Genomic DNA, 17815 nt, shown 5'->3' on the forward strand with positions numbered 1-17815 from the left:
ACACAGAGTATTCCACTAGCTAAACTGAAAGTGGTGAAGCACGAGATACTTTAATATTACTGGAAAGAGAAACCAGGCTGGATCATCTATTTACAGCAGATTTTGTACCTACCTGGCTCATTTGTCTTGCAGAAAACACTTAACAAGGGTCTGGTAAAATTTTTATCCCATGATTGGGTCACATTAAGATATTTTTCTAAGAAGACACAGAAATTACAGTAAGCCAGGCTCAAACAGGATATGCTTTCAGGACCTGGAGGCTTCTGGTTCTTGTCTAATTTTGAGTGGTGAAGTAATTTGCAATTTTGGAATAATTGGCACGGCATTATAATGTTCGTAACATTTCAGTAATTTTCTCAAAGTCTTTAAAATGGTTGCCTTGAAAGTTGAACATAAAACCTTGAACAAGAAGATTGCAGGTTATGAAAAGGATCTCAGCATTATTTTTGTATTTTATGATACCTCAGAAAATCAGCTTTTACTGGAAAAGAAAATTATATTGGTTTGGATATGAGGTTGCTGATTTTTTGAGATGTCATGCTGTTTCTATTTTTTACTGGAAGGTCGTTTAATTTATATTCAATATTGGCATATTTATTTTCCAGAACATTTTGAACCTTAGGAAGTCAATTCCCACTGTTAATCAAAGAGTAAGAACATCCTAAATTTTTTTTTCTTTTTTTCTTTTTTTCTTTTTTTCTTTTTTTCTTTTTTTCTTTTTTTCTTTTTTTCTTTTTTTCTTTTTTTCTTTTTTTCTTTTTTTCTTTTTTTCTTTTTTTCTTTTTTTCTTTTTTTCTTTTTTTTGTGGTAGGAATGAGCCTGATTCTGTTGCATGTTTATTTTCTATGGTGTGTCAATAACCTGGTTAAAGTAGTTTGATTGGAATTTTAACAAAATTGCTAAATTTACCTTGAATTCTTTCATGGGTTTTTTTTTTGCTACAAAAGGCAATTTATCCTCTGGAGTGGTATTTCCAATATGTCTTGATCTAAAAGCAGCTGAGCACCATCTTCAGCATTTTATGTCTCTTCTGACAAGCACAACACTAACAAAGCCAGCAATGATAAAAATAACTAAAAAAAGCAAAACTCCACAAGCTTTCACTCTAGTTTTTTATAGAAGAATTAATGTAGAAATCCAGATTTGGTAGTTCTGGGGGTTTCCTTTCAAGTTTGAATCTTAAGGAACATGTATTGCCTTTCCAATGTTGCTTTTAAAACTGAAAGTAGAGAAGGAATGGATTTTTGCATAGGCATAAACATTTCTACATGCATTTTTTATTCAATGAGTGTGCTGTTATTTGTTCTTTGATTAAATGTAATCAACACAGTGTCAGCATTTGGATTAAAAATATCCTATGAACTCTACCCCGACACATAGAAATAATCAAGCTTGAGCACCTTGGCCTTTATTCCATCAGCTAATTAGAGTAGAATGAACATAATGTTTCTTGAGGGCCTCTCGTTTATGACAGAGTGGATCCAAAAAGAAAATTGGGAGCCTAAATTTCCAGTTGTGATGTTCAGAAGTTCTGCTTTGGTACCATCCTCCCCTGAACTCTGCGCAACAGTTGCCAGGGTTTGGAATTAACATTGAAGACAGTAGAAAATCTACTTCTGAACAGATAGAAGCTAAAAATAGTGACAGAAAAGAAAGTCTGTACTCCCACAAATCCTGACGAGGCTGGGAAGCTCCATCCTGAGTTAGACCCTGAATCCATCAAGATCCATGACCTTGATGTACCTTTCTCCTCTTTATCAGAGGAGATGATCAGATAAGGATCTGATCTGGACTAGTCTTTGCACAAGAGTCCTCAGAAGTGTCCAGTGGAGCACTCTTTGCACAGAAATGTGGTGTCCTTGCCCAGGCCCCGTGCTGTATCTGTATCCCCTCAGGCAGACCCATGCCCCAAGAGCTCCAGGAGCCACCTGATATCTGCACTCATTTTGCTGCCACATCTTTTGGGGTGTGGGCTGCTTCAGGAGCAGCTCTTCAGATGAGTGTCAGCCCTGGTCTTTTAGCTTGTGAAAGGATAAACGCTGCCTTCAAATTGTAACATTTTTCCCTGCATAAATTTCCCTTTGATAATTGAGTGGCAGTTGCCGAATGATCCGGTTACATCTCATAGGTGGCTGAATTAGGCTGAAAATAGCTGCTAAAGGAGAAAATGGAATAAGGAGGGAAGAAAGATGAGAATTAGCTTCTCAAATGGAACTTGTGCTTTTAAATTAGATGCATGATAGAGGATGACAGAAAAGTGATAGGCGCTGCAATCCTTACTCGTATTCCTATGGACTTCAAAGGGAGTTTTCCCCCTTTGAGGAATGCAGGATCAAACATCCTATCTGTACTTGTTTCTTTCAGCGTCTGCCTCTTACTTGTGTTGTCAGGAGAGCTTTTCTCACCATATGGGACTTGTGAAAGGTTTTCAAAGCCCTTGGTGATGTTCAGTCCGTTGCCTACTTCGCTGGGCATTCCTTACACCTTTCTAAAAAGTGCTACTGCAGACAAAACTTTAATTTGCACTTAAATGTGGGAAGCCTTCCTTTTATAGAACCGTTTTTTGCAGCATTTGACTCTTACTGCAGCTTCTGAAGAAGCAGACCTGAAAAAACTGTCTCGCCCTGTGCTGCCTCAAGAGAGCTGGCACATGTCCTTTTCACTTATTACTGTTAGATTTTGGCTCTTCCTTTTCCTGCCTGAAACTATAATGCTGTTTTTTTGAACAAATCTCTGTCCCTTTCAGGTCATGGGATGCAGAATGGTTCTTGGGCTGCTCTTTCAAGCTGGTGAAAGTAGTAGGTGAATCGTTAGGTCCAGGTTTTGGGGTAAAAATGAATCAGCTGATATTATTTAATATATATATATATAGAAGACATAAATGTTGCTGTGTAAAAATGTATCTTGTGTTCCATAATGAGGACCTGATTTTGTGTGTCCCCTAAATGCTGGCTCTGACTTTCAGCTGTGACGCAGCCCAGTTCAAAGGCATTTGTTGTAATTTTCTCTCTGCTGCATCAACAGAGGAGAGGAGGACTGGTGAGTGCTGGAAAAGTTTCTTGAAGCATGGTCACTGTTCACATAACAAGAAGTGTGTGTTACTAGCACAGGTTTTGAGAGAGGAATCTTAAAAATTGTGGTGAACAGTTATGGTAAAAAAAAAAAATCTGTCAGCTTTAGGCTATTGTGAAAGAGCAGGAAGTATCTTTATCCAGTAATAAACATTTTAATCTCAGAATCACAGAATCATTTTGGTTGGGAAAGACCTCTAAGGTCACTGAGTCCAACATTTGACTGATCACCACCTTGTCAACCAGAATAGAGCACTAAGTGCCACATCCAGCTGTTTCTTGGACACCTCCAGGGATTGTGGCTCTACAACCCCAAATTCTTTTGCTGGTGCTAGTTTAGGGGGTGAGCTTAATTACAGCAGACATGGCAAATATTTAATTTATTCCCTTGTCATAAATCAGTATTTCCTTCAAAAGAACATTGTTCATTGTCTGCACCTATTTTATGAATGTCTATAAATAGACTTATACTTTTATAGCTCCATTTATTTATCAGCAGACCCTTCTTGTAGACTGGAGCACCTAAGTTTCCCCAGTAACCTTTTCTTTCCATTTATCCTCTGACATTCTACTCATCTAGTTTGCATATTTCCTCTGGCTCAAGTGATTTGAGATACTGAGGGTGAAAATCATGACAGAAGGCTCAAAAGAAATCATTTGGTTAAACCTCTGGGTGGCCATCAAAAAATCTTGTTTCAAATGCCTCTCTGCTGTGCAGAAACGAAGAGAACCTCATTGTGACACTCAGCTTTGATCAAATGTCATATCTGGGATTCCTCCTGCACAGCAGTGTTTTTATAATAAGAGCTATCATATTATAGCAGCTCAGACTTTAAACTGGCACGAAAGGAAAGCCTGGGAGCTGGATGCTTTTTCCAATGGATCATAAATCCTTGGCAGTGCCTGGAAGAGAGAAGTTTAAACTAGCAGTACCTTCTTAGGGTTTTGACACCATCAAGATATTGGTGTATCCTGACTTAGACTTCCCCTGTGGCCTTGCATGAGTCACTCAAACTCCCTCGATTTTTTCTTTAGATTTGGTTTTAATAATGATATTTTTTTTTCCTCAACAATGATAATTTTTCCTCAGGGAGAATAGAGTTCAGGTAAATCAGGGCTGTGTTTGTAAAGCTTGAGAACCCATAACTTTGACAACATGGTAAAACCTTATCTGTGATTTTGGCCTTCTGTGAAATGCATGACATATTTTGCTTCTCCTCTTTTGTGTCTTTTTTATTAAATTATATACACTTGTTCATATTAACAATTCTTGCCCTGCTTCAATGATCACAGATAGAACCTAGGCTTTTTTAACATGCAACCCCAGCACTGATGTCTTACCTATAATTTACAAAAAAATATTTGTAAGTTATTCCCCAATGTAGAAAACCACATAGTCCTCGTCAAAACCATAAAAATGATGTGTGAAGTTTTATCTTTGCAAATGTAACACAGAAGCAAGGAAGGCAGCTGCAAAGGAAAAGTGTACTGGTATCACATTTAAATGATAAGCTTTAAATGACCATTTGAATGATGATTTGCAGGTTTCAGACTCATGAGCTGACCACAGTAATGCTCTAAAGTCCTCTGCTGCTCCTCCTTCAGCTCACTTGCTTCTCCGTGAAATCAATAACCCTTCCACCTGCTGCTGGTTTCTCCATGGCGAGTCATCCAGTTATTTGTTTAACACTAAATACCATCCTACTAAAAGAGGCAACTACTAAAAAGAGGTAAGTATGACTTGGAATTCTACTGTCTGCTTAAGTGCTTGCTTAAATCACGTAAGTGGTCTCATCTCATTCTTCATCAGGGCTATAAAATTCAACTAAAGAAATCCATTGCTGACTAGATCAGTATGGATGCCTTTCCCATCTCATTTTTCATTTATTTGGATGCCAAAGGCATTGTTCTCCTCACTTGTTAAAGGCTTTGATTTTAAGTAATTAAGCGTATGCCTTTGCTCACATGTCAAAAAATGTCTATGTGGGGAAAGCAAAGTCAAGTAAAAATTAAATACAGGAAGAGGGGAGGGGAGAGAAGAAGAGGTGAAAGGAAGAAGCCTGAAATAAATAGGCCTCTAAATTAAAAGTGAATGATTTTTGTTAAAGATCAAGATATACCTACTTTTGTTTGAAGAAGTAAAATGGAAAAGTATTGTCCCTTTTCTGTTATGTAACAACCATTCAAACAGAAGACGAGGACATTTGAAGTGAATTTGCCACTCTCTAGCTCCTTATTAAAAGCAACTTATCTGGATTTGAGGGTTCAGGTACTTCCTTCTTGTAAGCCTTGTAAGCCAAGAGTGGAGGAGAAGCAACTGTTGTGAATACTGATGTTCCTGGTGGTGGATTTCAGGAATTAAACACAGATGAGTGGCACCAGTAATCTGTAGTTTTGAGTGACAGGAAAAGACATTTATTCAGAACAAATGTGGTAGGAAAATGCTGGCTTTATCATGAGGTCAGTGAAGAAGTTAGGGCTCGGGGTCCAGTAGATTTCATCATGCTGTGGCACTTATGTCAGCTTCTATAAAATATAGATCCTTGAAATACTTTCCAGGTCAAAAAGAACTTTGGTGTTTTAATTGTTTTCCTTGTATCTTTTCCTTATTTTCCTTACCTTGCAGCCAATTATATATTTCAGCAACTTGGGAAACGTGTTGCTGCATTTCAAATCAGGGGAAAAAAGGAAAATTATCAAGGTTAAACTTGTGCAATTTGTAGGAGAGCACAGCTTATGCAGCAAAGGAAATAGGTTAAATGCAAAGCAAGCATTGTGAGTGAAGTTGTGAGGAAGGTTCCTGAAAAGCATGACTGCATGAGAGCTTGTTTCACCAGAGAGCTTTAGAGCTTCCTTGAGGGAAGATCTGCCCATTGGCTTCCTGGCTTCAGTAATCCTGTGCTCCCTATGATCTCTCCAATGCTTCTTGCAATTATTCCATGTCACCATTCAGTCAGTCAAGTACTTTATCCCCCTTATTTTCTTTTATATCTTTCCCCTTTCTCCACCTATTTCCTACCAGTCCGTGAAACCACCAGGTTAAAATGAGTCTTTACAAAACCCACCGAGATGCCATTATGTTCACACTTGATTTATTTCTCAGGCTTTTCCCTTCCCTGGTGCTACTCAATCTATTCAAATTGGCTATTTTAGTCCATGAAAGTTTTTATGACAAATCAGGCACTGCGCTGGTGAGGTGAGAAAGCCACATCAGGAGAGCCCTCAGGCTCCAAAATGCAAAGCAGCCCTGGAGATCTCTCATATTTGATTGATATTTTTGTATTTGAAGTGAAATCTAAAGATGAGCAAATTGATGGGCATCCCATTAAAGGCTTTTCTTATGAAGACTGAACACGATTTCTGTCAAAAAGCTGAACCTGCCTTTCACTGGAAGGCTTTTTAAATCTGTGGCTGGAACAGCCGACTTCACAATTAATAAATATCATACCTGTGTGCATATGTGGCTGCCTGGAATACTGTCAATTCCAGTGAAGTCTGTGGAGTTTTGTGTCTGTAGAGGCAGTGGAAAGTTCCATGACATGTTTCTGATGGCAGCAGCAACAAAGTACAACTCCTTCCCAGCACACCTTGAATAACTGATATGGCATTTTAGCCTGAGGAATTGCAATATGCAAACTGGTGTGGGAAAACTCCACGGAGCTTCTGAATGGTGCAGCATGTCACAAAACCCAGGAACAACTTTATTTTCAAAAACAGAAGAGCTCAACACATACATGGACATTGTCTCCTAGGATTATGTTACACAATACCATCTCTGACACCTTTAGATCAAAATCAAATATTGCACGGTTACAAGGGATGATTTACATCAGAAAAATTTTCTCCCTTTTTTGAAAAACCTGCAATATATATTTAATTGTTTTAATAAAAAAAGAACTATTAAAAAAATGTATAATGCTTTTCTTTTTGTTTCCCATGGGGTTAATTGTGCATTTGGCATGAAAGTATTAATTTAGGTATTTTATTGCTCTGTAGTAAGCCAAACTATATTATTTCAGGAAAGAGTCATTGCAGCTTGTTGTATTGGTGTTCTTCCTAAGAGATGCCAACGTGGAAAAAGCAGAGATGTTCACATATATTAAACCAACTGCTGGCAGTCCTTCAGAGCAGCCCACCATTAATTAGCAGTAGCTTCTGATGATCTGAAAATGGAAAGTAGTTTATGTTTTATTATCTGTATATTGAGAGCTCATAATTCCTTTTTTCCTGGAGTCATCCAGTATATTTGCTTCTTTCAGTTCTTCACTGAAGGCTTGGGGAGCAGGCTGGGGGGGATGTTTATATATTTGAGGAACTGGGAAGGGTTCATCACATTGCCCTGTCCTGGGAAGAATGGGTCACTGCCTGGAGATGCTGAGGCCAGCTGAGCTGCTGGAGAGCTGTGTGTCCCATATGCCCAAGGAGATTAATTATCCACAGTATGAAAATGAGACTGGTTGGTTTGTTTGTTTGTTTGTTTGTTCTGAACCTGACATTCCCCAGTATCTCTTGATGTTCATTTTATTGTAAAAGACAGCAAATGGTTATTCCTCACTCATCAGAACCTCAAAAGCATGATCTCAGGCAATAGTCTGAAAAAGTAAATCATCTGTGAGATAGTTGTGATGGGCCTTGATCATGGGCCCTTTTGATTCCTTTTCTGGTTTGGGTGACTTACTATAAACCTACAAGGTCAGCTGCAGACACTCTGACAATAACACATCTGCAGGCATTATGAAATATTTTCAAATAAAAACTAGATCAGTTGATAATGTTCACATCATTTTAGTTGGTGGTCATGATTTATCCAGATAACCACATTCCATTTTGTCCTTGATATCTGCATGATTAATTAATGATAAGCTAATGAAGCCAAGACCTAAATCCTGGCTTTACTGTTCATCCATGTTCTTCCAGCCTTCTCCAGCTAGATTACCAAAACATTCTCCTAAATGTAGATAGAAAATATCTGAAAAAAACATGAGGAAAAAAAGAGCCATTGAAATATGTCATTTAGAAATTCAAAATATTAAAACTATCCCATCAGAAAATGTTCAAAAATGTCTCCAATGAATAATTGCATAAATGATGGGGATGGAGAAGATGGATCTTACCAATGCCACATTTCAAGCAGTATCTTCAGTTAGGTCATCAGATTTCTATCCTTTGCAGTCTGTTTTGTCTTATCTTCACCCTTTGGGCAGCTTTTTGTTTCCTTGTCAATTCTAGAAGAGCCAAAAATGCTCACAAGAGATTCACAGAATCCAATAAAAACTGGGATGATAAACCATGATCACCTGTCAAGAATGCAAATGTTTATTTTAAATAAAAAAAATTAAAAAAAAATCTAAAACTAAATATGACCAAGTTTTAAAAGAAACTCTCACTTGCTTCATTGAATCTGAAATCTCTCATAACTCCAGCTCTCATTTGTAGGAAGCATTTTGTGACTCTGAAAAACTGTGGATGGCACAACCTTTTAAAAATAACAGGTTTTTCTTAAACTATAAACCACAGCTGAGTGAATATATAAACCAAATCAGTTGACATTGTCTCGTGTCTAGCATTATCCTCAGATTCCCTTTTAGAATCATAGCCTATAAATAATGAGTGAACTTTTAGGAGACACATTCCACCGTCTGCTCAGGGCATTTAACAGCAGTGCCCCGAGCAGCTGAACGCCCAGAGAACAACCACAAACCCTTTCACATCCCTCTTTGTGATACAAGTCACAGGGCTTATGCTATTGCAAAATATTCTTTCCCAGGAATGAAAGTTCCTTTCCAAAAAGGTGCATGGGCCAAGCTAGAAATGCTCAGTGAGGAAAAGCTGTGCCACATCCATCAGCCTGGCTCACCCCAGATGGCTGGAGCATATGGCAGCAGGGAAGTTGTCACTGCTGTGTCCCCGAGTCCCCAGGTCATGTGCCCAAACGAAGATGTTGCTCTCTTTACTGAGCTGACCTTTGAGGGAATGAGCAGAGTTTCCCTTCGGGTGTCATCTGCTAATTTGGCTCTCTATAAACCACCAACAAACTGGCTTCAAAGGCAAATATGCACCAAGACAGGGCTTCCCCAAGAGGCTTTATTAGATAAATTATTTTAAGTGCTTCTGGCCAGGAGAAGTCTGATGAAGACAGATGGCAAAATGGAAGAGTCTCTTTCCAAAGAAAAGGATTTTTTTGTCAAGTTTTGCTGCAAGGTCACTGTGTTTCTGGCAAAGATTTAATAACTAGGTCTGCTCAGAAAAAGAATAAATTCATAAATGTTGGTAAACTATCCCAAATTTTTTATAGTAGAACAGGTTTTTTTTCCATAACTATTACCTTTCTAAGAATGCTTTCATTGGGGTGTTTTTTTAGCAGGAGACATTCACCAGCTGGGGCTGCCTTAATGTGAGGGTTGGGAATAAAGCTTCCCTCTCAGGCACAAGAAGGAAAGCAGAGATTAAGCTCCTTGCATAACCCAGCCCATGAGTCACTTTAAATGGGTGAAATACCAGAAGGAAAACTAATGAGCACGAGTAATTACTGGAAATGGGTAGTGAGAAGAAGCACAGAAGGTAAGGCAAAGTGTAAAGCCTGTGTGTAAAGGAGGAGCACCGCTAATTAGTGCCGTTCTGAGTGTGCCGTGCCACTGCCCCTGCACCAGGGTGAGTCCTGCTCTAAAACAGTTTCACAATTGCTGATAAAATGCAGAGTTTCTCTGTGGGATGGCTGACTCCCTGCTTGTCACCTGGGCATCTGTGGCATGTCCCCCACAAAGGGAGCAGCGATGAGCAGCAGCTGGAGCAGCCCAAGGTCAGCCTGAGCAGGGAGCAGATGGAGAGGTGACCTGGTACAGCTTTAAGGATCAGTCAGGACTCACCACTGAAAGGTTACAGAAGGGAGCCAAACATCACTGAGAGCATGAAAGGCTTCTGGCTGCGTACCACAGAACAGAGTCCTTCAGAAAAAAACATTTAAATGTTCAAGTTTTGGCTGTCTCTTCAAAAGGGAGGGCAGAGCAAGTCAAACTTCACGGTATGTCCTGGGCTTCTGGAACCATCTCCTCTTCTTCCCCTGAGCCTGTGGAAGAAAGCCTTCAGTTTGGACTCATCCCAGAAAATTTATGTTTCACAAATATATTTTCTTATAATAAAATATTATTTGGCATTTGGACAAGTCCTCCTGCATGCTGTGTCTCATTTGGAGAAGACTCAACTTTATTGCTGGCTGCTGATCAAGCTCTGTCTTGAGGGTTTCTGCAGTGGGCTCACAATTAAGAACAAGTCCAAACCATAATGAGTGCTACAAATTATTCTGGGTATCGTGAACTTCATTATCTCATACTAAAGCTATTTCTTATAGTATTAAAATAAATAAAACCTATTTTTTATAGTATTAAAATAATATCAAAAAGAACATTGCAAAAAAAGTTTCCTTGGAAAAGAGATTCAAAGTATATCATAGGAGTCATATCAAGATTTCATAAATCTTTATGATAGCAACACCACTTTATTTATAGCATAATTTTTCTAAATGGTGATAATTGCTGTAGTTAATACTAGAGTAGGGCAATCTGTAATTTAAAAAAGCAAATATCTTTAATTATGCTTTTAAACTTTCAAGCTATGTTTTGTGAAAGATTTTTAGCTGAAATTGAAAATATTTTTAAAGTTTGGTTTGGGGGTTTTTTTTCTGTTTTTCAATCAATACAATATTTTAGAGCCATGTGCCTCAGGATTGTTCCTTGAAAGATTTTGGACACAACAAATAATGATATCTGCACTGGTTTTTTGGTGTAAACACATAATGTCCCTGTCCTAAATTTTGTATTCTCTTCTATTTGCATGAAAGTTACTGGGCTTTGTTTTTTATTAATCACCTGGGTATTGCAAAGCAATAGCACCTGTTGGGTGGTGCTTAAAAAGGGAGAATTTTGTAGCTGTGTTGGATTTGAGGCAAATCCAAGCTAAAATTAAAAGTTATCAGCTACATAATTCTCAGTTAATATTTCCTGAGTTTCTTGAGCCTCATGCTTGCCAAAGAGCCTATTTCTCAGGCAATAATATTAACTGGGTATTTATATTTACAGCATTTCAAACCAGCCTGCTTAAGCACAGGGACCTTGTCAAAGCACACAGATTTTCCTGGAGCCCCCCCTTTTTTTTTGTGGCATTTCAGGCTCACAACCACGGAGCTTTCTGCTAAATCAGGCTCTCAGCCTGTGCTGAAGGATCTCTGCCGTTGCCAGGTGGAAATTGACTTCTAGTATTGGTGTCAAAGCAGCTGGAAAAAGGGACACAACATTTTATTATTTGATTTGGTTTGGGTTCTTTTATTCCATAACTCCAAAGATTGGAAAATAGCTCTTATTTAATACCATACCAAATAGCTCAGGCACCTACATTCCTCATTTTGGTTTTGGGAGTGCCGTTGTTCCTCAACAATTATGGTTGCTGCTGTTACAATGCATTGGATTGGGAAAAATAAAAAGACAAAAAAAATAGACAATTGTGTTTTAAGCTTGGTGAATTCAGACAAAAATCAACCTGAGAGAAATTTGTTAATCATCATGATTTAAACCCCTTATTTCTATATCTGGTAATTAATACTGGACTGTACAAATACAAGGTACCATTCATCTCCTTACAGCAGCTGCTGTAATATTTCAGACAAGTTTCTATTCCTGCTCTTATAGAAAACAAGTTCTGATAGTTTAATTTGGTATCTAATGGTTATCACAAAATACAGTTTTAGTTGCTTTTACTTTTCCCTTATCTGAGCACTTGGGGGTGAAATGTGCAATGCAGAGGCTCTGCTTAAGGTGCAGTTGTTTGAGGGATTTAAAAAAAAAATGTATTCAATGAAGATAAAATAATGTGAGGGCATTGGTATTTGTGTGTATATTTTGTATATATATAAAGAAAGGGCAAAAAGATCCTCTAAATCAGACCTATCATACCTACATTGGCATCTTTAAAAATGATGAAAACAAGCAAACAAAAAAAAAAATAAAATCCCCTACTTTGTTGATCTAGTGTTATTTTGTATTTAGAGCTCTTCTATCACTGCGAGGTCACCTATTGCCTTGCCATACAAATCTGACTGTGATGAATGTCCCTGAAGAAAGGCACACAGCAGCAATTTGCAGGTTTGGAAACAGAATTAACTGGAATTTTGGCTTGGTTTAGCCTGTTTCATCCTCTGATCTGTGCAATTCTGGCCTCACCCAAGCACCATTACCTCAGCAGGGCTAAATGTCCAGCTGCCCATCATGAAAATGTTCACAGGGAAGTGACACCACATCATTCACCATTGACACCAAAATCCAAATGGACAGAGACTGACAAACTTATACCTGGCACATCCTTGTTTCCAAACCCTCGTATTATTAACAGCAATTTTCTATTTTATTTTTTAATTACACAATATTTATTTTGGCTATAGTACTGGGGACCCAAAATTTTCCTGCAATCAGTAGAATTTCAGACCATTTCAGTAGCTCCAACGAGGTTTTCCCCAGGTCACACATCACAGGTTTCATATAATTAAAAGGTTAGGAGAAAAGCTCTGCCACATCCATGTTATCTGATAAAACTAATAAAAAAATATTTACCTTTCTGGATTAAAGAGGCATTTTTTGCTTTAGTTTCCAGGTATTTAGTAGTCTCTACCCAGAAAAAAAAAAAAATCTTTCTCCCCCACCTGCACATTTTTTTCTCTAAACCTTTTTAAAAAGATTGATCTTTTTGTTTTTAATTGAATCAATGTGAGTTGTATCTTAGAGATGTTACTTCCCATTTGAATCAGTTTAGTAAAACCGTAGAAGAAGTTCTTCCTGTGGATAAAAAGCTCAAATGTTGTCATAGTAGCTGCATTCCCACTTTCAGCACAGATATAAACCATGGGAATCTGGATTTCTTAGGAAACCTTCAGGAATTGAATGAACTCATGCTGAGCTTGGCAGATGCAGCAGGAACAAGGATGTGCTGATTTTATCACTGGGTGCTCTCACTGAGGAGCCTCAGCTGCAAAGTTCCACACTGACCATTGGTTTGTGGTGTTTTTCTCAGTGGAAGCTACACCTGGGAAGAAAGGTCTGCACAAATGAGTCTGGGCCTGAACGATGTGCAAAAGGAGATCCTGCAAAACACACAGCTGGATCTGGTCCTAGATTTAGGACAAAACATGAAACTTCTCATACTCTCCACCTTGAAATGAAGAGCATCGCTTTGGCACTCTTTCAGGGCAGATTATCTGTGCTTCATGATGCTGTTGCCTCTCCACCAGCCTCACCAGTCTTGATTTTCTGGAGGGGATGTCCCAGATTGTTGCTGTTTTAGCAAATCCCGGTGTGTACAGACAACTGGGTTGTGCTGTGGTGGTGGGTGTTGGTGCTGAACTGCTTCTCAGTGCCTGCCTCAATGCTCTGTGCCTCCAGCTATCCCTGAAAAGCACAATCATCTCTATTTCAGTAAAGACCCACTAGGAAACGCTGAATAAATACCTATTAGAAGCATTATGTATGCAAATGTGTCTAACAGCCTTCCTAGCAATGAGCCATGCATAAATACCTCTTGATGAACAGACTGCAGAACCATGAGTTAGGCTGAATGATCCCAGCTCTGCTTCCAAAATTGGTGTAAGTCAGAGTGAAAATCAGATTTTGCAAAGCTGGCAGCACCCAAAGACCCTGCCAGCTGGGACTTTTTTACAGCATATTCAACCTGCCCCAAAACATTGATATCAAAGTAGAGGAACAGAAAATGGGATTAATTTGTGCTGTCCAGATAGAGAAGTGAGGAACCAAAAGATTGAGTGCTTTTGGTCAAGGTCACTCTGGAAACCAGTAGCAGAGCTGAAAATTGAAAATACCCAGTGCTTGACACAGATAGTTCATTTCCAGCCCATGCCACCAGTCCTTCCATCCAAAGGGATGTGTCACCAAGGGTACTCTCTGGTTAATGTCATCCCCTGAGGAAAAGACAGATGCTGAGAGGGCTTTTGGAGCAGGCTGGCCTATATTACAAATGGTTCTAAACATGGAGAGCAAAATCTAAAGCAAGAGCAGGACAATGAAGCCTTTATGGAGTGGAAGTGATTCTGTGGATACACAGCAGCTCTCAAGAATTAAAGTTTCATAATTGGTGCTAAAAATGTAAGGCAGTATGGGATTGTAATGCTGTGTTCAATCTAATTCTGTGTGTGCCCCAGGTACAAAAAAATAGGATGAGAAGTGCTTTGAATACACCTTTGGACCTGTTTTTGCTGCAGCAAGCAATGTCCCCTGATGATAAATCAGATGGACATTTGCAACTTATGAAAAAAATCATCACCAGCAACTTACTCCAAATCAAAAAAATCCCGTACTTTACATCAGTCTCACTAAATATTTCATAGGATGGAAGGGGCTGCCACAGAGGAAATCTTTTTTTTAATAATATTTTCTAATTTTCATGGGAAAGCGCAATATTCTGAGGGTGGGGAGAAGCAAAACAAAACGAGGCAGAAAAAGGCGAGTCTCAGCAGCCAGCTAATTGTGTTCTATACAAAGAAAAGAGATTTCCTATGACACTGGTCCCAGGAGCACCAGCATGGGCTAAAAGCATTCTCCTGCTGGGTGGAAGCCTGTGTGCCTGTTTGATTGAGTGGAAGGAGTGCAGGGGAAAAATGAGAACACAAATCCATGTTTTGGCTGCCACACGGTCAATACAGTAATAGGTCAGCAGAAACATCAAAACACAATCAAGAGCTGTCTTCAGGGCGGAGAGTGAGCAAAATTTGTTGGGCAGGAAGCCAAGGGAAAGGAGAAGAGGTCCTCTGTTGTTCTTAGAGCTCATCAAGAGGCACTAAACGAACAAAGTGAAATCTCTTTCTATTGAAGCTGAGATCTGTGCTCAAACCTGCATGTGCAGTTTCATTACAAAGCTGCCATGCTCTCTCCCCTGACCTGAGCAAACTTTGAGGAAGTTGATGGTGTGTGTGTAAATATCTACAGTCTGTACCATGCTGCAAAAATTTTTGTGTCGTGTGTTTGGGGTGGGTGCAATGCTCAGGAACATTAAAGCCAAGAGTCACAGCAAGTAAATGTTTTAAAATTTATATATGACTTTTGCAAATGTTGCTTTGCTCTAAAAACACAACAGTCATGAGCACCTGAGAACTTCAAGTCTATTTTTTAGTAATTCTTTGAAAGACAAGGAAACAGTCTTCAGAGTTCAGATCTGAGAAGGAACTGTAGAAGATCATATAAGCAGCTTAAAACATCCTGTCCATGTGCAAAAGGACACAGGTGTAGATTTCCATGTGTCTGCACTTTCCAATACTGTAAACAAGGAGCCATTTTTCAAAAGGAGTTTGTGATAGCCCTTTAGTGTTAGATGCAAAATCATATTTCGTGTTCCTGTATCTGCCTTTACACTCACTATCTGCAGTGAAATAAGTTTAAAATGACAACGCTCTGATATAACTTAACACAGAAAGAGCAAATCACTTTCTCAAGCAATGGGAGTTTTAAGGAGCAAGTAATTTCTTTCTCTTCCTATCACATTTCTGACTGGCCTTGGGGGCAGGAATGTGCTGGATGAAGTGGTAAAAAATGTAGAAATATAAAGAGAAGTGAGACCATTTCCATGGCAGATTGATTTACACGACAGTGATAGATTTCTTGAAGCCTCATGAAGATTTGATCTCCTACAGAAGACATTAAAAAGACATTATGGAATCATCATGAAGCTACACAAATTTGTTGTATAGTCCTTTCTGTGTTTGGCTGTGTAAAAGGAACAGGGATCAAAAGCTCTTGGGCTTGTGAAACCTGCCCTTTGGTGTGGTAACAAATGGTTGGTCTGATTCCCTTCATTATCCCAGTGGGCATCATTTCCAGGACAGTCAGCGAGTTTTGCTTCACTTAACCAGCTGCCAAAGTCAGCATCTTTCCTTTTGTGACAAGGATCTCCTTTACATTTCCATAACAACTTTATTGATAAGCAGTTCATATGTAAGGATTTTTATGACCATGATTTTTTGGCTTTACTGAACCTCTTAACACACAGTGAGGTTTGCTGTGGGAGCTCCTCTGCTGGTCTGAGATCTCCCTTCCTGCTCTTTCACTGCGTTCAAGACTGGCATTCACACAGCAGGAAAAAGTGTGGTGATCTGCAAAACATCTAAAGAATCTTTGTGTGTGCTTGAGGAAAAAATTCAGATCTAAAAATAGGTGTTTTTGAGAGCTGCAGTATTACAGAATCACATAATGGCTGAGGTTGGAAGGGACCTCTGCAGCTCATCTTGTCCAATACTCCTCACCCAGGGTCTCTGCTGCCTCATGGCAGCTTGGTGTGCCCCAGAACCTCAAATCCTCTTCTGCAGAGCTGCTCTGGGCCAGGGCTGATTCCTCACAAAGGATGTGTGGGGTGTCAGTGGGGCTGCAGGCTCTGTGAGAAGCCCTGCCTTGTCCATAGCTCTGGGCATATCAGGTGAGAAAAGATGATATTCAGAGCCATAAACAGGATTCCAGCTGCAGAACCCAGGGATTAAATCCTTAGGAAAGTATTATATGTTGTATAAACAAACTGTAATATAACTTTGTATATTATGATACTTTGAAAATATATCCCCAAAACATAGAAAGTGCCTTCACAATGAAATACACCCCACAAGTCAAATGGTATTGTAAATTAGTTCCTAAGCAGTCCAAATGTTTCTAAACGTCACAATAATGACCCTTTGGGATGTTTCTATCTCAGTAACAGAGGTAAACTGCTTCAAGTACTTGCCAAGCCTGATGGGGCAGGATAAACCTGCCTGAGAAGTTTTTAAGGTGCTGTAACCAAAAGGCTTTCAACTTCCTGTCTGGTAAGTTGGAAACACTAAATACATGTCAGAAAAGCTGGTGCTGAGGCAATACAGTCTTTCCACCAGGGGGCAATGAGGAAAAATGCAAACCAACAAAAGAGGTTAGCTTCCTTTGTTTCTGCACATTCAATGTAAGCTGTATTGACAACAGAAACACAGTAACTTTTGCTTTTATGCCTTTCACCTGAATAAATGCAGCTAAAAGCAGTTGTTGCATTATTTTATATTGTTATTATATCATTATATATCATTATATCATTATTTGCAGCCCTCTGCAACAACACTGACTGAACCTTGCTGGGCACAGAGGCTGCATGGACTGGAATCTACAACTCAAAGTGAAGTATTTTTATATTTCTGAGCAAATGGGTCTATACTGCAGATCAAACTACCCTCAAAAGGCTATAAAGTACATGGACATGGGTTGTATTAATCAGCCAGTGCAGCAGATCCATACTAGATGGTTTGTTCTTGGTAGTTCTAACAACCTACGCTCAAGAAAGGGCTGTTTTCTGCAGCAGAAATGAGTCAAAAATTTTCAGAACATTAAGATTCATTCTCTGGTTTGACACAAACCTGGTCTGGGGTTATTTTAACCAGAATGTCAGTCTGTTTTAAACTGAAAGAGGAGAGATTTAAATTAGATGTAAGAAATTCTGGTGAGGCCTCAGCACAGGTTGCCTAGAAAAGCTGTGGATTCTCCATGCCTGGAAACATTCAGGGCCAGGTTGGATGGTGCTTGGAGCACCCTGGGATAGTGGAATTTACCTCTGCCTGTGGCAGGGATGCTGGAATGAAATGTTTTTTAAAGGTCCCTTCCAACCCAAGCCAGTCTGTGATATCAATTTGCAGACTGCAGGTCACTGGGGATAAGAGAAGAATGCTCAAGGCAGACCTGTTTTGG

At 39.2% G+C, this 17815-nt stretch overlaps 1 long non-coding RNA gene across 1 annotated transcript; it reads right to left on the reverse strand.

Moving 5' to 3' along the window:
• Nucleotides 1-4291: 4291 nt before the first annotated feature.
• On the reverse strand, nucleotides 4292-8535 carry LOC111943100 (uncharacterized). Its single transcript, XR_002870797.2, has 3 exons — nucleotides 8459-8535; nucleotides 8186-8368; nucleotides 4292-7234 (listed from the first exon to the last, which is right to left on the reverse strand). It is a non-coding gene; the product is annotated as an uncharacterized LOC111943100 (long non-coding RNA).
• Nucleotides 8536-17815: the final 9280 nt, after the last annotated feature.

The sequence above is a fragment of the Cyanistes caeruleus genome, chromosome 3 (genome assembly GCF_971803275.1).
Source record: "Cyanistes caeruleus chromosome 3, bCyaCae1.hap1.1, whole genome shotgun sequence".
Lineage (NCBI taxonomy): Eukaryota > Metazoa > Chordata > Aves > Passeriformes > Paridae > Cyanistes > Cyanistes caeruleus.